Source organism: Mauremys mutica, chromosome 4, assembly GCF_020497125.1.
Source record: "Mauremys mutica isolate MM-2020 ecotype Southern chromosome 4, ASM2049712v1, whole genome shotgun sequence".
NCBI classification, from domain to species: Eukaryota; Metazoa; Chordata; order Testudines; family Geoemydidae; genus Mauremys; species Mauremys mutica.
The window spans coordinates 142,666,087-142,682,989 of record NC_059075.1 but is presented as its reverse complement, the minus strand read 5'-3'; positions in this window follow the sequence as shown (position 1 = coordinate 142,682,989).

The window sequence follows — 16,903 nt, the reverse complement described above, 5'->3', positions numbered from 1 at the left end:
AAAAAGTTCATGATAAAGTTACATACTGACCCCAGATCTCCCTGGGTCCCAGTCTGATACCTTAACCACAAAACCATCCTTCCATTCAGTAAGTGCCTCAACTTTTACTTTTCTAGAAACATCAGGAAATATGAATTCCTTGCTAACAGACCTTTATTTATTTATTCACTTAGGTTTGTTAGCTTTTAGCCTCTAGCCCAGCGATACAATTTAGTAGCATGCTCTGTATGGAGCAGGTTATAGAGCTCAAGCAGAATCCCATTACATTTTGTTCCATATGATAAAAAGTCCCCTTCAGTAAACCAAACACTCACGCCATTTATCTCACATTTGCTGCTCAGAAATTGCAGCCGCGTAGGTTTGAGCATAAAAAATAACCCTCCATAACTGAAATTCCACTAACTGAAAAAACTCTGTGTGGCTGTGCAACTGACATGATTAATTACACAATTTAGTAATGTGGTATGATCCTTCGAGGGGGAGGGCTGAGTTTGTTTTGCTCTTTATAAAATCTGGGTCTATTCATTATTGTCCACGGCTGGGCAATAAATAACTTGCCCTGTTTTGCATATGGTTTACTGTAGACTGATATGCAGTTCAACAATAACTTTGTGTGATTTATTAGGTGGGGAAGTGCGCAGTAGCTTTAAAGGCAAATAAGTGGAATTTAATTGATAGTGATTGTCTGTGGCAATGTGCCACATCCAATGTTATCAACTATTGCAGCAATTCCCATTGTTCTCCGTTGGCAGATATGTCAGACTGGACATCCAGCAGTTCTGTTTGTTATTTAATTTTAAATGACCTGGCGTTTTCAATATATAAACCTACAGGTAAAGTCCTGGCCACACTGAAATCGATGGGGAAAAAAATAACATTGATTTCAGTGGAACCAGGATTTCAGCTACAGACTGAACAAAGGGGAAGGAAGATAGAGTGGTGATCCTTGGGATACATGTATCTGTGTGGGACACATTCATTCTGGTTCTCTGAGATTATTATTGCCTCTTGGATCTTTGACCATCTACTATTTTAATCTCATAACTGATGCCAGATTGAAGATTCCTTACCCTAGTAGCACATTAGATAATATTCACCACAGGGAGGAATAGCTCAGTGATTTGAGCATTGGCCTGCTAAACCCAGTGTTGTGAGTTCAATCCTTGAGAGAGCCACTTAGAGATCTGGGGTGCAAAAATTAGTAGTTGGTCCTGCTAGTGAAGACAGGGGGCTGGACTTGACCTCTTGAGATCCTTTCCAGTTCTAGGAGATAGGTATATCTCCACTTTTTTTTCCTTCCTCCTTTTTCTCTCCCTCCCAGCTGATGTTCCAGCACTCTCTTTTCCTTCATTAACACATTTTCTCCATCTTCCATCTCTCTGGAGTACCTTAGTATCTGATTCTGCTTACCAGGGCTTTTTATTTTTTTTTAAACAAAAGAAAATCATATATGTGGCTATGTGATAATTTTAGACCTTCTGCCTGCTCTGCATTTCAGAGCTTTCTTTACAAAGAAACTCTGAGCTCCTTTATGTGTACAGTACTTTGTACCAACTTTCTTCACACATCTTAAGTCCCAGATGCAAGCATGTTCTTTGTATTTGTACGCATACCTCACCTAATGCATAAACCACAAGATTGCTTTTAGGTCTTCTAGTCCATTCATAGCATTTATGTACTACCGTGATGGGCACTCTCCAAATACCACAGATAGATTTTGTTACCTACAAAATGTGTAGTTGAGTTCTCTATGAACTCTGCAGTTCTTCCATAGTTAGATAGCTTAGACAAGTATAAATGAGTACAATGTAGGTGATCACTTTACGCTTGCAAAACCATCTCGAACTATTAGGGATTAGGACAGAAGGCAGATTATCCCACAACTGGCCACTGCAGGGTTTCTCGCCCCTTCTTCTGAAGCATTGGGTGCTGGCCACTGTCAGAGACTGATAGATCACAGGTCTGATCCTGTCTGGCAAATCCTAGGTTCCTATGCTTCTGGTTCTGCAACAGGTTCCAGTTTGGTACTTTAAGCAGACAGCATAATAAATGAATATTATATATATATATATATATATATATATATATATATTTGGCATTGAAGAAAAAGGGAAATTCAGTTTGGAACGATGAAAGCTGAGAAGAGCCGCATCGATTCAGTGCCCGATGCAGCAGAGCTCTTGGCAGAATCACTGCCTCTGGGAAAAGGAGTCCCAGTATAGATGTCTGTATAAAAATTTGTCTCTGCAGCCAGCTGCAGAGGAAATAATCACACACACGTGGAAACTTGCAGTGGGAGCAGGAGAAAAAAAACATCATGGCTGACATGAGCTACCACAGCTTTGGTAGATGTGATATTCTTCGAGGTGCTGTTGAAATCAGCCTGGCACTGCTGCAAGCTTCCTAGCCAAGACTGTTAAAGGAGCCGATTTCTTTTTGAAATTGGGATCCCAAGAGGAAACTGGCTGCATCTCAGGCTGAACAGCAACACCAACTCCTTTCAACTAAATTTCTTTAGCGAGACCAGCAATTCTTTCCTCCCAGCCGAAGTGACGTTGTTGCAGTTGCAGTAGTTCCCAGTATTGCTACTTTCCCACTGTGCATGACATACGTACATACACAGATAAAAGCATCTGTGAGAAAGTGATCCTTAATGTGCAGCCAGTTATCCCTCAGAACCCATGCAGCCATTCACATGCAATTAGTGTTTGTTTTAGGGTTTGACTAGACACAAAGGTTTGCAAGGCCTCTGCATTGCAGGGGTGGATTTAAAACACAAGCAGATGTGGAGATCTCCTCAGCAGGACCAACACAGGAGATTTCAGGAAGTGATCCAGGAAGACAGGGAGGATGCTTGGCACAGGGCTGGTGGGAGGCTGTGCCGAGAGCAGGGGCAGTGTGAAAGAAGACACAAGGCCAGGAATGGGAGGAGGACTCAAAAAGGAGCAGTCAGCTCAGGCGAGAGGAATGAGAAGAGTGTAGGAGAGCAAAGTAGGGAGGGGGAAATGAGAGGAGAGGTATCTGTGGGGGCTGAGTCATGGGGAACCTTCAAGTGAGGATGAGAGGTTTGAACCTGATCATGATTCCAAAGTAGTGTCAACAACCTTCTTCCTACTAGATGCCCTTAAACTAAAGCACCAATAAGTGTGTTAGTCAGGAAAGAAAACAGATACCATCAGTCATCATTACTGCCATGAACCAGAGTGAGAATTGTATCTTCTGAATCTTTTAGCTTATTGGATAGGCCCTGTTTTACAAAACCATAGCCCAGCTGATCAGGGCCACCTCGGGGGGGGGGGGGGGATTTGCCCCAGGCCCCGGCCCCGCAGGGGCCCCCACAACAGTTTTTCGGGACCCCTGGAGCGGGGTCCTTCACTTGCTCCGGGGGCCCCGGTAATCTCTTGCGGGGCCCGGGCCCTCGGAGCTTCTTCCGCTCCAGGTCTTTGGCGGCAATTCGGCGGCGGGGGGTCCTTCTGCTCCTGGACCCGCCACTGAAGTGCCCCGAAGACCTGCGGTGGGGGGTCCTTCCACCCCGGGACCCACCGCCGAAGTGCCGGGTCTTTGGCGGCAATTCGGCGGTGGGGGCCCCCCACTGCCGAAGACCCCAGGCCCCCTGAATTCTCTGGGCGTCCCTGCAGCTGATACAAACAGGCTTTGCATCCCTTCTGAGGCCTGGGTATGACAGTAGTGGAGCTGGGAATCAGAGGTGAATGAGAGAGAAAAGTTTTTAAGAGAGCATTCACTAAAGGTCAAATCCTGGACTGGCTGAAGTGGAGAGGATCGACACTGGTTTCCGGGCTGAGCAGGATGGTCTGGGACCAACATGGCTATAACACTGCGCACATAAATTAGTTCCATGTTTTATTTTTCAGGTGAGGTTGTGTTAGGTGTTTGTACTGATTTAAAAATAATAATAATAATACAGCTCCTGGTCCATTTTTAGTCAGCAGGGCTTTTTATTATTATTCCATGCTGGCTCCTAACAGGAAGTAAATGTCTAACCAAGAGATGATTATCACTGTATAATCTGGGTCCTGAGAGAGACAAGGAGCTTTTTAGAAATATGGACATGGCAAACGGTTTGATTAAATAAAATCCCTTGTAACCCTTTTAAATTGAATTGATGTGATCTAAACAGACAATGAAGGGCAGCAGGAAGCATTTGCTCTCTGGGGGAGGAGCAGGGCAGAGGTGATAAAACAGCAGTTGATCAAATTTATATGTTCTGAGCAGTAATTTTTCTTACCCTTAGTAGGAAGCATCTTGTAATGAATCTTAGGTAATTTAAATATAAAGAATTATTTCTCTTTGTGATGTATTGTTATTAGTGTATTCTTCAGGCTGTAGCCCACGAAAGCTTATGCTCAAATAAATTTGTTAGTCTCTAAGGTGCCACAAGTCCTCCTGTTCTTTCTTCAGACACAGTATCTTAATTCAGAAGGGCACTGCTATTTATTTATTTAAATGTTTCTGGCTCTATACTAGGCTCTGGGGTGGAGGAAGTGTTATTAGAATCAGCCCAATGGCTGTATGCTGGGTAACTACATGACATAACCGGCAGCTTTATTGTTCCACTGATGCTTTCCCTGTAGTGTCAAAGGGTACGTCCAGATTACCCACCGTATCGGCGGGTAGCGATCGATTTTTCGGGGATCGATATATCGTGTCTCATCTAGACGTGATATATCGATCCCCGAACACGCGTCCGTCGACTCCGGAACTCCATCGGAGCGAGCAGCGGTAGCGGAGTCGACACGGGGAGCAGCGGAGGTTGATCCCGTACTGTGAGGACCCGAGGTAAATCGATCTAAGATACTTTGACTTCAGCTACGGTATTCACGTAGCTGAAGTTGTGTATCTTAGATCGATACCCCCTCCCCCCAGTGTAGACCAGCCCAAAGAATTTAGGTCTCACTCCTGCTGCTTTCCCACGTGTAGGTAGTTAAAGGATCAGAGCATGAGATTATAAGCTCTTTATAAACTCAATATTTATCATTTTTAAAATCTCATATTTTAAAGCCAATTTTATGAGCTTTGGGGCCTGACTAAATGTTTTTGAATGCTTAGAATTTGCAATATTTGATAAATGGCACTTCCCAAACCTTGTCCATGAGTCTCTGCTGGGATCCACTACCACTGACTCCTGTGTCAATGCAGAGACCCACTGATGTCCGCATACAGGACTGGGGCCTCACAGTCTAAAGACTGCAACCTGCATCATTACCTTGGTGACTGAGAGCATGGTGTTTGGCCTACAGGAGCACTGCATAATTGTTTTAGCATCCCTATCCGTTGTAGAAACACCCCTGGTCCAGCAGCGATTACACTACCATAAATCAAACTAGCACATACACATTCTGCCCCCAATCACCTAGAGCACAGATGACTCTGGAAATTAGCATTTAGACAATGTACAACTGCACCTCACAAAATATGACAATGAGCAGGTATACTTCCATTTCAGCTTAATCCAATTGCTTTACAAATGCTGCTAGCTTCGCAAATGACCCACAGTCAAGACTACACAGTCTTCAGAGTGGCTTGAAAGAGAGCTCATTGCCTTCTATGAAATGGAATCAGGGGCGGCTCTAGCTTTTTTGCCGCCCCAAGCATGGCAGGCAGGCTGCCTTCCGCGGCGCACCCGTGGGAGGTCCCTGGTCCCGCGGCTTTGGCGTACCCGTCGCCGAATTGTCGCCAAATCCGTGGGACCGGCAGACTTCCCGCAGGCAAGCTGCTGAAGACTGCCTGACTGCCGCCCTCGCAGGGACCGGCAGGGTTCCCCCCGTGGCTTGCCGCCCCAGGCGCACACTTGGAGTGCTGGTGCCTGGAGCCGCCGCTGAATGGAATATTTCTGTCAACCTAGTTTATTTTCTTAAATTGCACCTTTGCCAAGAAATACAGCCACCAGCATTGTAGGGATCTTATATTAGGACAGACCTTCTGCAAGAGAGAGACACTCATCTGAAAGGAAATGTGTATTCATCATACTAAGCCATTATGCTCCTTCTTTCCTTCCTTCCTCCCTCCCTGTGGCTATATCCATCTCTTTATTATTCTCCTCCAACCAGAGAATCTCCCCTGGGGGCTTATGAGCATGTTTCTTTATTTGCTTTCTAATCTTTACGTTTCAAAACCACATTTTCCCTTCCCCAAATCTCCTGGATTTTTCATCATTTCTCCCCTTAAAATTAAAAACTAAATCTGATGAAATTACATGTAAATGCTGCGTTTTCTGGGATGTGCTGTTCTCAGAGTTCCTGACTGTTTTACGGCTGCAGCAGTGTACAAGAGGGATTTCTTGGAGTGGGGAGAGAGGGAGGGAAATCATGGGGATAAAATCCAGGCGTTACGTTGAGCTTCTCAGGGCAACCGTGCAAAAGACTGTGCTGGAGCTTCTTATTCACTCTTTACTGACTAGGGCCCCGATCCTGCAAGCTCTTCCGTGTTTGTAGGCTTACACCACTCCAGTCCTAGAATCTATGAATCTATGAGTGAACAGGTTTCAGAGTAGCAGCCGTGTTAGTCTGTATCCACAAAAAGAACAGGAGTACTTGTGGCACCTTAGAGACTAACAAATTTATTTCAGCATGAGCTTTCGTGAGTTACAGCTCACTTCTTCGGAGCTGTAGCTCATGAAAGCTCATGCTGAAATAAATTTGTTAGTCTCTAAGGTGCCACAAGTACTCCTGTTCTTTTTGAGTGAACAGGGTTCTGCACGGGCACAGGTACTGCCTACATGGATGCAGCTTGCAGGATCTCTGGTTATAGCATGGGAATGGTGGTTTTATGCTGCATTAGAAATAGGGCCAAATTCTAGCCACCAGGAATTTGATTTGGTACATGCAAAAAAACCTGTGGAGAGTGGGGAAGGTTTTCTGTCCCAATCCTCTCTTCCCCTAAAACCAGCAGAGAAGGTGCTCTACTGGTTCCCCCATGACAGAATCCTAACAGTCCGGGGTGGAGGAGGAATCCCACTGTTTTGGGTACACACAGCTACACAAGTACACAGTCCTCCCTGCACAGGTCATTCCTGCACCTATCAGGAGGAAGTGCGGGCATTGCCAGTCTGAACCGGGCACAGAGTATTGCTGCTGTTTGGAAGTGTGTGTGTGCACCTGTTCTAGAGTAACAGATGCAGAGAAGATAAATTTGGTCCATGGTTTGGAGCTACAGAGTCCACTGAGCCCCAGTTACATGTGTGGACGCTAATCTGTCTCTTATTGCCTCCTATATTAAAACAGGTCAGGTCTTTACTCTGTGCCAATGGAGATGCACATTGGCATCTGCATGAAGTGTAACATTTCACACTGGCCTGTGTTCCCATTAACAGCAGCAGCCATCCCCTATCCCAGGTGTACTAGCTGGTGACAGGAGGATCACATGTGATGAAAAGGAAGGTCTGGCTAGCAGGGGCCCTTCTTACCTCAGATTTTGGAGCACTGAATTCCATATTTCAGGTGGTTCCATATTTCAGTCCAGCCATGAGAGATTTGTACAGTTCCACTTTGCTTCTCTCTAGATAATCTGTCTGCAACAAAAATCACAGGGAAGTGTGTTCTAGTACTGACCCTTCAAAATAGCCTCTAGGGATCCTTTAGTTAACCTGCATGATTTGGGGGCCAGAGTGGATCTGGGGGAAAGGAGGTTAGATCATTAGCAGAAGTAGTAATTACAACCATAAACAAGGCATAAAACCTGAAATTTTGGGGCATGAACCCAACGACCAGGGTCTAAGAGACAACTTTCTCTGGGGGCAGGTTATCTCACAACTGCCTAGTGCAGATTTTATTCCTCTGAAGTGGCTGTTACTGACCACTTCTGGAGACACTGGAACACAGGCATTGCCAGACTGAATCAGACCCAAAGACCATCTAGCCCAGTGTCCTGTCTCCATCAGTGGTCGGTACTAGATACTTCATAGGAAGATATAACAACCCTGCAACATTAAGATGTATGATGTGACGAGCTGGGAAAAAGCCTGTCTTACTTTTTATGAATATCATGTAACTCAGGTTCCCTGTTCAATTTGGTGTTATTAGCTGCCTGAATGCACAGAGTTAAAGGAGGCTGTAAAAGGGAGGTTGTTAAGGAACCCAGGAAAGGTAAGACCATGTCCTAGGCAAGGAGCATTCCCTCAAACAACAGCCATGTTCATAGCCATGAAGAGAGACTTCTCAGCCACAATGCTGGGAGGGGGTAGGCGGTCAGATGCTGACCAGGATGTGTCAGTGGAAAGGCTATTTGCAGTGTGGTTGTAGTGGAAAAGGCTGACAGTCTGACTAAAGCTCCCAGAGACAGGGGACCACAGGCTGCATGCAGTGTAGGCTGCTTCTCCCAACTTAGAGATGGGGAATAAACCAGAGCTGCCTGAGTTATGGCTAGAAAAGCTAAGAGTAGGTAAGGGAACATGAATGTAGGCCTCTTAGTTATTTTAAATCTAGTTTTTTAAGCACTGTGTACCCTTTAGGGCAAAATAAATCATGTTTTGTTTTGAAAATGCTCTCTCTGTATACTGCAACCATATGCTGTCTCTCGGGATCTCAAAGAGAAACCTCAGCAGGGTCCAAAGTTGGACCTGCTGAATTAGTCATAGTTGATACCTGTAACCCAGGTCCTGGTCTAAGAGTGGGTGAATTGCAGAATTCCACTCCAAGAAAGGTAAAGGCCTGAGGACTCACACCTTTGTGGGGTGTACTCAGAGAATCCCCAAGAAGAGACAGCAGTGCAGCTACCATCTGTAATGATCACCTAACTAATCTGCCTCCCACGTTAGATCACATCTTATTTTGTTTAATTAATTATGGTAACTCTGAATACTCATATGCATCTCCAATCCCTTTTTAAAATCTCGCTAAGTTATTGTCCTCAATGGCTTCCTGTGGCAATGAGTTCTACAGTCTAACTACACATGGATGTGACAGAGTATTTCCTTAGTCAGACAGGATGGTGAACCAGAGGAATCTCAAGCCTGATTCAGTCTAGCAATTCCTATGAGCTATAACATAATTTTAGCTTATTATTTTTAGCTGTTAAGCACTGAGAACATGCTCAGCACTGTTACAAGATACATAGAGCAGATAGACTCTAGCCCAGAGAGCTTATAATGTGAACAAGAAAAAGAATCCCAGAGCAGGGAATAGCTGATGGAACCTTAGCCTGGCTTTGGCATTCCTACACTGTTGTTAAACACAAATGACATACACTGTTTTAATTCTGCACTAAATTAATGTTCCTTCTGAATGTGTATATTATATATATCTAGTGGCCTTATATAAAGAGAAGTAATCTTACAAACAACTGTGATGTGCATGCTGTGACATTTTATACACTCCCCTATGACCTTTGCTTTGCTAACACAATGTTTAATCCATTTTAAACCCTAATATAATCATTTTTAAGTAAATCATGTTCCAAACTGGCTGACTTTCACAGAGCTCCCATCTGGAAGGACGGAGCCATTCAGAGGTTCTAGCCCAGGCAAAACTGATGTGATTTTTCTCTGCTAAAACGATACTTTGTTCTTTACATACGTACACTATATGATCCCTCTGGCTGGGCTCTCTCTTGTTCTCCTCCCCCTTAGCCTTGTAAAATATCAACCAAGAATCTACAATAAGCTACTTTGTGTACAGACTATTTGGCCTGTAATGGTCAAATTCCAGGTGGTGCTGAGCATAAACACCTGCCATAAAACTCCAAACAGTAAGGGGAGCCTTTCTCTGACTTTGTGGGGGGGCTCATTTGGGATTGCCCCTAAATCCACAAGCAGGTCTTTGCACAGCCATTAATGATGGAGCCAGATTGCTTAGGGCCAGGGCTGTGGTTTGTGGTCTCTTGTATACTTCTGGGCCCTGCTTTAGCCCCCATGCAGTGCTGAGATCCAAACCAGATTTCCAGAGTCTCCCGAGACAGTGCTATAGCCACAAGACTATCCTTCCTCCTCTCGCCATATATTTCTACAGGTTGAACTTCTCTAGGCCGGCACCCAGGGCCGGTGCAACCATTTAGGCGACCTAGGCAGTCGCCTAGGGAGCTAGGATTTGGGGGGCAGCATTTTCTTCAGCAGCGACCGTGGTGGCCGGATCTTCGGCTGCCCCAGTTGCCGCCGGCATTTAGGCGGAGGGAGCTGGGGCAGGGGAGCACGGGGAGGGCCGCCTGCAGCAAGTACAGTGGGGGGGCAGCACGCAGGGGAACTCCCCACCCCAGCTCACCCCTGCCCTGCCTCCTCCCCGAGCACGCCGTCGCTGCTTCACTTCTCCCACCTCCCCGGCTTGCGGTGCCAATTAGCTTAGGAACCGCAAGCCTGGGAGGCGGGAGAAGTGAAGCAGCGACGGCGTACTTGGGGAGGAGGCGGGGCAGGGGGGGCGCCGCAGGGCGGAGGGGGGGAGCTGTCATGGGGGGGGCGCCTCAGGGCAGAGGACGGGGGAGGGCGCAAGGTGGAAGTTTCGCCTAGGGCACGAAACATCCTTGCACCGGCCCTGCCGGCACCCTCAGGACCTGACAGGAATTTGCCGAACCACAGGAGGTCAATGCAGAATGCCAGCAGGTCTCCATAGGCCCAAGAAGTAGGAGTGTGGGGGGTGCTGCAGCACCCCCAGGCTTTGCTCCCAGCGTTGCCTCCTGCCTGGGGGCCGTGCTGCCAGCCGGGGTCCTGACCGCCGGCCCCCTGCCCAGGGGCTCCAAAGCTGTCCCCAGGTCCTCCCCCTCTGTCCTGAAGCTTGAACGCCATGGATCAGCTGTTTGCAGTGCTCCGGAAGCACTGCGTGGGAGGAGGAGGAGGTGGTAAGTGCAGGTCTGCTGGCGCACAAGAGGCACAGGGGGACGAGGGAGCTTGGTGCTGGTGGATGCACCACACCCACTAATTTTTCCCCATGGGTGCTCCGGGGTTGGAGCACCCACGAATTCGGCGCCTATGCAGGACCATGGATGTTGCTGGATCAGGGAGTGCCGGATTAGAGAGGTGCAACCTGTATTACATTAATGACACCTGAACAAAGTTTGCAGTCCCTTTGAAATAATGGGATAAGCCACTCCCAGTAAAATTGCACAGGTTTTCCGAACCATGGTTTGTGGGTTTAAAAAAATATATATTTTTTTTAGATTTAAAAGTTGTTAAAGCTAAACCTGCCACTGCTCCTTTGTTGCCATTTCTCATTCCTTTTTTCGCTTGTTATCAGACTGGCATGTTTAGCTTTGAAGGATTCGCCTTTAGTATCTGAGAGGACACAGAATTATTCAGAACAAATCTTGGTTTCTTTGATATATTTTTTAAGTGAGATAATCTTATCCTCCCACCCCAGATGTGTTAGCAGAAAGACACGGAGACTGCTCAGTCCTCTTCAGCATGTCTGACTCACTCTCAGGGCTGTGGTATTTACACGTGTTTATATTGCCATGGTGACTATTTTTGTTCTCTATAAATCAAAGCACTTTAAAATGAAAAGGGCCATTGATAGTGGCACACACACACACTGACTTCATATCCATGATTGAACATCGTGACTCTGAGCATCCTGTGCATTCATTTTCTTTATGAAGATGACACATGGCAATTTACCAATACGTAACAAGTCTTTGGGGCAGCAGTTACATCTCTGTTGCTTTAAATAACTGGCAAAGTCTTGCCTTTTCCCCCAACAGAACTAGTGTATGCAGCTGCTATAAATAATAATAAATAGAGTCTTAAAAGGCTCAAGCCAGTGCCCTTCTGCTGACTGCACTGGGTCCATAGCTGGGCCTTTCATCCTGAAGGATCCCAATGAGCTTTACAAAGTTTCAGCTGAAACATAAATGATACATAGGGATCACTTCAGATACTATATACTGCTTAAAAGCTCATGGGAACACTATACAGTAATATGGGACAGAAAGCAAAGAATATCGTACAGCCAGAGGAATTTTAGGTAGGCAAAATTTGGCCAGAACACCAGAATTAACACTCCTCACTCTTATGAAAAAGTGCCAGAGGATTTTTAAGGACTATGCATGCTAGGTAAGCACATGATATTACTGCTGTGCCTCTGTTTCCTCTCACATCCCAGCCCCACTCTTTTGTCATCGTCTTCATTACATCATCTGTGAAATTAAATTGTAAGTTATTTCAGGGCAAGGCCCTTGCACTATTTATCTTTATTGCTTGCCGCCGAACACACTGTTGGATATCAGGTAATAATGAAATATTAATACTACACACAGATGAATGGATGTATAGATGCATGTACAACCCATTCTAGTGGCTCAGTGTTTATTTAAAGAGAAAATTCACCCAGGTAAGCCAGTTTTAGGCTCAATAAGCCATTTCTTTGATATCAGCCAAAGCTGGAAATGAATAAGGACTGTTAAACCTTCTCTAGGTTTAAATCAAAATTTAAACATTTACTTTAATTTTAGTAAAATACTGTATGGTTTAAAGTGCATTTTAATTTGTCTAATAAAAAGGTTGCAGGGACATGAAAGCTAGACAGTGAACTATTTGACCAATGATGAGGGAGGGATACTAGGGCCTGGTCTACACTAAGGGCGGGGGTCGAACTAGGGTACGCAAGTTCAGCTACGCGAATAGCGTAGCTGAACTCGAAGTACCCTAGTTCGAACTACTTACCCGTCCAGACGCCGCGGGATCGAAGTCCGCGGCTCCAAGGTCGACTCCGCCACCGCCGTTTGCAGTGGTGGAGTTCCGGAGTCGACCGGAGCGCGCGGGGAGTTCGAACTATCGCGTCTAGATTAGACGCGATAGTTCGAACTCCGAGAAGTCAAACTCACCGCGTCAACCCGCGCGGTAAGTGTAGACATACCCTGAGACATCAACATCATGAGATCAGTGTTAACACAGTTAAGATGTAGCTCTCTTGCCATAAAATTGACCAGTTATATAGCCCTGTATAACAGTTGTTGGTGATACTTTGTTTGTTTGTTTGTTTAGCTATGAGGAACAAACAAACAAACAAACAATCTCTTACAATTCTACAGAAGCTTTTATATGGAAGTCTCCCCAGCTGCTTTTCAACCTACATGTACAGGATTCACATCACCAAAATCCAGTTGTCTCTTAAACAGTAGAGCACACGACAACTTCTTAAAAAAACTGGACATGTATGAAAAATTTCATATCCAGTTGCAGCTACAGGGGGGAATTTAGGGAGGGAGAATGGAATTACTTGTGTTGTGATTTTTCAACATAGGATCTTTAAAGGCCACAATTGCATAAAGTGCAGGTGATTAATAGCTTAACTGGCTAATTGGTCAGATTTTAAGGGACAATTTAACTCATGCCTAAATTATTAAAATGATCATATTCTTAAATTTCTCCTGGCTGGCTGTTCTGATTTACACAAAGCTGGGTGCAATTCCGGCCACACTGAAACCCTGATTGATAAAACATTTTGAAAGGTTTAGCTTAGGAGTGCTGGAAAGGATAGAAAATGAGTAAAGATTCAGAGATAACCCCTGATGGTAGTTCAACAAAGAACAGCCAAGCAAAAGCACAGAGAAACCAGATCAATTAACTGGAAGACAACAAACGCAGATAAAGAAATCTTCAGCGGCAGAGGGAGGGATGTTTTTCAGAGGGGAAGGATTGAGGAATTTTTTTATAAAAATGAATGCACCTCACAGGCATTTTCTATTTCCCCCCCTAAAGATCTTGATCTTGAGGTTTCTCCCTCCCCGCTCATGTGTCTTTTCCTTGAGACCAAGGGCCCTATTTTTCATTGTCCTGTATATTGTGCTAGTGCAAAGTAAGTGCAGAGTGCAGCCATACCAGACTGGATGCAAGGCGCAGGGCAGTGGAGAACCTGGGGCCAAAGTGGTGATGTGGCTTTTTTGTTACAGAGTGTAACAGACACACGCAGAGTAGAGAAAGTCTCTGGAGAAAGAGGTCCAGAGCCTCCCTTCTCTAGTGAGAGTTCCCTGCACATGGATATTAAGGGCTGGATTCTGATCCCCCATACTCCTGTGGAAATTTAACTCCCTGAGCAATCTCACTGGGAATGAGCAGTCCCTAAGGGCTGGGTGGTATCAGAGCAGATTCTGGATCTAAACGTGTGATCAAAATCTTTGACCCAAACTAGACGCAACAAACAGACTCAAAACAAAGGTTAAACATTTTTCTCTGTGTGCTGTCAGACACAGTTGCTGTGCTCTCCAAATTTCTTAAGAGCGCTTCAGAACACCGCTCTTGCCTAAATGCCCATGCAAATGTGAACTCCCGCCCCTGCGTATTGTTCACACGGGGCAATTTAAAACAGTTTAACCCAGATTTTAGTGCTTGGAACAGCCATGTTGACCTTTTAAGTATTTGAATTTTTAAAACACTTAGAACAGCATTCCCTAAATTCCTTGGAGAGCTTAGTATTTCAGAGGAGGCACTAGCCTTCTCTGGTCCTAAGGAGAATCTGCTCAGGCACCACACAATCTTTCGGGATTCCTATGGCATGTCTTACTGACGGCAGGTCTACACTACGGGGGAAAATCGATATAAGATATGCAACTTCAGCTACGTTAGCTGAAGTCGAAGTATTTTATATCGATTTACCTACCGTCCTCACGGCGCGGGATCGATGTCCGCAGCTCCCCATGTCGACTCCACTACCACCGTTCGGGTTGGTGGAGTTACGGAGTCGACAGGAGTGCGTTCGGGGATCGATATATCGCGTCTAGATGAGACTCGATATATCAATCCCCGAGAAATCGATTGCTACCCGCCGATACGGTGGGTAGTGAAGACGTACCCTTAGAGCAGTAGGCTCTGGTTGTTAGGCCTGGAGGTGGCAGCCTAAGGAGAGAAGAATTAAATCCCCCTTGATGCCTGTCTCAGTCCATTCCACGCCTTATTTAATAGACCCCCTGACACTGCATATATTTTCCAAAAAGTTTTGTTCAAATTACAACCCTGGTCAGCCCCAGCTGGAGTCAATGGGAGCTCAGTACCTCTGACAATCAGGCCAAAGACATCAAGGTGAGCATCCAAAAACAAAGGCACCAAAATCAAGGGCCGCTTTTGAAATTGTGTCTCTGCAAAGTTGCCAATCTCTTGCAGGCAGTACTTTTAGTCTGCAAGATGCAGAAAGATTAAAGGCTTGTCCCAGTGAGAAAGTTGCACAGGCATAATTTGTGTGAATTTGTGCATACTTGAATTAGTGCAAAAGGTTGTGTAGACACTTATTTCAGTTTGAAACTGCTTTATTTTCATTTATCTTAAATCAAGAGGTTTACGCTAAACCAACATAAGCCAGGCCTGTACCAAACAAGAGCTTTCACACAGATGTTTGCATTGGTTTAACCATATTGGTTTAGAAGCCTATTCAAGTTATACCAGTGCACTTTTCTCATATAGGTAAACTTAATGTAAATGTTTCTCATTTAGGTAAACTTAATATAAACATTAGAATCACTTGAGATAAACACTTGAGAAACAACAGTCTGGTTCAAAGCTGGCAAATAAGTTCCCTGTTCCTTACTAATGGGGATGTATAGTTACCGGGGATATGGACACCACAGCAGTGTTGTGTATGCAATAGACTATGTTGTGCATGCAATAGACTAATAAAATAAATAAATACACAAAAATAGTGTGTTAGATGCTATCTGCACACTTGACATCATTGATAAAGGAGAAACAACATGCTCTAGTTATAAAACTGGCAATGGAGAGAGGGGGGGAAAAATTAAATCCAAAATCATCCATGGAAAACCAGAATCTGAGACTCCTGCAGTTCTCCCTGCAAGGAGGTCCTTGTATGAGGCATGAAAAAAAGAACAGGAAAGTTAGGTAATCCAAGGTACCATTAATAGAGGCAAGCTTTTCAGCTAATACTCTCAATATGTTGCCACCAGTTCTGTCTTCTATCACTGAGTGGCTCTTCAAACCTGGGAGCTTGGCTGTCAAGGGAAACACAAACCCCACTCCGAACAGGTCCATGTGAAGTGTCCAGCTACAGCCAGCCAAGAGAAATAGACAGATTTCAAGGGAAAGTCTGTAGCTAGGCCCGTTCTTGTTGGCTAACATTTTAGGCAAGAGTCATAGGTTGGCACATCTCCCACTCAGGACAAGGAGAACCCCAGTTGTCAGTTATTAACATTTTGATACGATCACTTCAACATGTGAAACTCACAGCACAGGTGAGTAGATCAGAGTAGTAGGGTGCAGGTTCCCCCTGCGTTCACTTCTGATCCGATAACGAGGGTCTGGCACCCACTCACGCCAAGATCCAGTGTGGAAAAATTGAAACGGCGTTGCAAGAGTTAAAGCAAATTTGAAGCATCCAAACTTGGAGGGTTTCACACTGTGTTGTGATGAGGGTGTGGATTGGGTAGTTCTGGGCTGTTGGGTTCACTCTTGCAGATCAATTTGCAGCACCAGGGCCATAGTGTATATACTCAATGCTAGAACAGGATAATTTGGGGTAAAAATTAGCCCACCTAATCAGCGTTGCGAACTTTCCGATTTTACCACGAGTATCTCAGTATTTGCTGTTTTTCTTAAAGTCACAGCCTGAAGTCAGGAGACTATTGGAGACGCTCTGCTTTCATTTAAAAAAAAAAAAGTTTCTACTTTCTAGCCCTTCTACTTGTAGAGAAAAAAAACTTGAAATGTGACTCCGATAAGCCCATGCCAGGAGGCAAATACAAACCACCCAATGCATGATGTTTAAAGTCTCATGGTTTCGGACGGGGCCCCTGCCTGGGGAGATCAGAAGGGCCAGCCATATTGCCATATTGCCAAAGGGGTCCTGTTTCCAAGGGACCCACCGCCACAGGTTTGGAATTTTGAAACTCCATTCAAGGAGAATCATGTTTTTGCTCTCGGGTGCCTTTGCGGGCACCAGATCTCCTAGAGTAAACGTGCAAAAACACGGCGCTTGGCTGAGCTGGACGAGCGGTCCATAGCTGACCCCATCCTCTG